Source organism: Pyxicephalus adspersus, chromosome 12, assembly GCF_032062135.1.
Source record: "Pyxicephalus adspersus chromosome 12, UCB_Pads_2.0, whole genome shotgun sequence".
In the NCBI taxonomy this organism is placed as follows: Eukaryota; Metazoa; Chordata; class Amphibia; order Anura; family Pyxicephalidae; genus Pyxicephalus; species Pyxicephalus adspersus.
In genome coordinates, this window is record NC_092869.1 from 26,511,744 (window position 1) to 26,514,952 (window position 3,209).

The following is a 3,209-nucleotide window of genomic DNA, read 5'->3' on the forward strand; positions in this document are numbered from 1 at the left end:
CACACACACGTCACCCCCCCAGCATTGTGTGATTGCAGACAATAGAAGAGGCAGGCAGGGAATCTCACACACATTATTAGCGGTGGGACAGAGAGCCAAGCACACACACCATAGATCAGCAAGTATCAGCCGACCATCCCCCTATGGTTTGAAGCCTCCGGTGACCGGGGAGCTCCGGCTCAGTTTCCGGTGATGGAATTCTTCAGACAATAAGACTTCATGTTAAAGGGAAGCACGCTGGGTCCATCCGCACTGCTTCCTCCCACGGCTCTGCGCCCACATTCCGATAATTATAAACTTACCTCTGAATCCCAAAACCAGCTACCACAGACCTCCGACACCCCCTGAATATGCCCGACAACCCAGCGACAATTCTGTAATCAGGTGCCGATCTCTGCCTAAAACAAACACTTCCGGGTCACCCCTGGGTCACGCCCAGTTACGTCACTCGTCCGATTCTGGCAGACATATTTGGTTGGGAAGGGGAACACAATAATAGAAGATAACTGACAGCACGAAACATAGTGTTTTTTATAACTGAAGTTACATCTTTGTCTTCTTCTGAAGCCCCCAATTAACATAATAATGACATGTTTAAATTGTAACCTTTCTTTACATTTCTCTTTATAGACTCTCTGTTCTTCTCCATTTGATGTAGGCAGAGCCTGGCTGGGGGAGGGAGCTTCCTGAATACACCAGCACCTAAAGCAGAACTAAACCCTGGGGATACTACCCATACCCGTCACAGGCGCCACCATCCTCTGCCGCCTTCTCTTCGGCCATCGTGATTAGCTTGGCTGGGATGACATGACGCCTGCGCAGGCCTGAAGTTCATTCAATACCCACAGAGTCCCTTTCTGCAAAAAGAACCAGCCTGATGCCACGTTTTTAAAGTGTAACTAAAGCCTAAACTCAAGTTGAAGTAGAAGTAAAGTTTCGCTTTGAAAATGAGGAATCGGACAGGTGTCCCATCTGCAATAAAACATACCTGCTTGATTGATGTCTTCATTTGTCAAAAATCGCAAGTAAATGCAAGGAATTTGTTTTGATATTTGTTACCAATAAATGAAAATACTTGGCAGGATTTTCAACACTGAGTGTTTCTTGACTTTTATAACATGGGAAAACCCTTGAAATGACTTTCAGGTCTTCAGGAAACCCTTTCTATAATTACTATATGCACAATTCATAGTACATGTGGTGGTTTGTGTACATTGGTGGAACCACACCATCGATGCCAGGGTAGACACGCACACACAAACCAATGATGCCAATGGTGTAACTGAGAGGCACAAATTGTTCATTACTCTAGGAATCCCCAGCAATTTCTGGAGCAGGGGTCAGCAAACTTTTTGGCTACTAGGTCATTTTGCCAGGTCAAGAAGGCACACAAGACCGGACTCTCTCTCGCGAGTCCCACGCTGATGGCTCCGCCCCCCCACCAGGAGCACCCCTGAAGAGAAGCCCCTCTTCTCCACAATGCATACGGAGGAGAGGGAATGTCCCCTTACCTCAGAAGTGTTAAAGCCGGCCACGGTAAATAGGAAAGGGAGGCATAACAAGGAGGCTCAAGAGCCGCAGGTTGCTGACCCTTGCCAGCTGGGATTAGGCCAGATCGACCAGGGGGACGTTAGGCCGGAACAGACCACTGGCTAGGCCGTAGATTGCCTACCCCTGCTCTGGAGAAACCCTCGGTTCATGAAACCCCGGTTAAGAAACAGGTTTAAATTAAACACGAGGAGCAGTTTACTAAAGAAATTTAGTCTGTTCATTTACCAAGCCTTATTATTACCTTGCAAAGGATAATTCAGTTTGGTAAATGTGGGTATAGTTCACTTTGCAAATAATTCATAATTACATGCAAGAAGTCTTATTTGTTCTTCTTGCGCATTGATGAATGACTGAAGTCAGCAGGGTGTAATTTAACTTACCAAACTTAGTGATGTATACTTTGCTATGTGAACAGTCTATATTATCTTTAGTAAATCAGCTATATAATCTTTATTCAAATTGAAAAGTAGGGTCTTTGATTTGATACAACCAATGCCGATTGCCTGCTACATATTCTGGGTACTGTAACATTATAGAAGCAGTGCTTGTGGATCAGCCAACATTTTTTTTTTTTTTCATTGATCAGCTTTATATAAAGCACCTTTCTCATTGGACTTGCAAGTAGATTCTTGGTGTTGCTGTCACTAACTCAATGGCAAAAGTCTTTCAGATTTCTCATATATTGAATACTACTCTTGAAACATGCTTCTACAATTCAGATATTATGACAGCTAAAATCTTGAACCTAGTTAATGTTTTGCAGTTTATAAACAAGATTTGTTTTATTTATTATAAGAGAGAAGAGCTGTGAGTATCCAAGCAGCACCCATTGCCTTATTGTGGTGTATGAACATTGTGAGATCATCTAAAGAAATGCCGCCTGCAATTGCCTGAGATGTCTTCACCGTGCATATTCCTGCTACTTTTTTTTTTTTTACTTTTGCTGTTAGCTGAATATTACCCCCACCAACCACAATGTAGTAGCTGGGACATGAGAAAGCCTTATGCTTACCAAGATGTCTTCATATAAAGATGGTGCAGAAAAAGGAGTGGCAATTCAACAATGGGGGGAGATTAGCTATAGGGCAATTATGATGACTAGTACTTTGAAGTTTTGCCTTTATTGGGAAAATCTTACAGAATTCAGGTGAGAAGAAAAAAAGAATTTTAGTAGGCAGGTGGTGTTGGAAAACCAAGACAAAAAGCCATTGGGGCTGGTTGGGCATTGACCTACAATAGATATTGTTTTTTAGGCAGACATAGATGCTTTAAATTACTCAGACTTGTATGATCATGATAGACTTTATCAGCAGATAAAGTCTATGGCTAGTAGTCACAGATTAGCTCTGACATTAAACAGCCTATATCACAACCATGCTATAAAAAAAATAACACTATTGGGTGAATTACTAAAATATTCCCATCTAGATTGGTTAGAAAATAAAGCATTTCCTATTGCGATTACTGTGCTTATTTTAATAATTGGCCAATAGGTGGCAGAATAAGTCAACATTTTAATATATATTAACCACCCGACCGTTAAGCCCGACCTTGGTACGGGCTTCAAAAAGTTACAATTATCGATAAACCCGAACTTTTCTCACTGTATGAAAATACAGTGAGAAAAGTTCGGGTTTATCGATCACTTACCTGGTCCC

The 3,209-nt window shown here is 42.1% G+C and overlaps 1 protein-coding gene across 4 annotated transcripts in view; it reads right to left on the bottom strand.

The window, feature by feature from the left end:
* The window catches only part of PSEN1 (presenilin 1), a 31,989-nt gene extending 31,564 nt beyond the window's left edge, over positions 1–425 (bottom strand). Inside the window, exon 1 of one of the 4 annotated variants that reach the window (XM_072428626.1) lies at positions 303–425. The gene's annotated coding sequence lies outside the window, so the exon portion shown is untranslated. Of the gene's footprint in view, positions 1–109; positions 155–302 lie in introns of those variants that run through there. The other 3 variants (XM_072428627.1, XM_072428630.1, XM_072428629.1) reach the window with 3 other exon arrangements.
* Between the last annotated feature and the right edge of the window lie 2,784 nt (positions 426–3,209).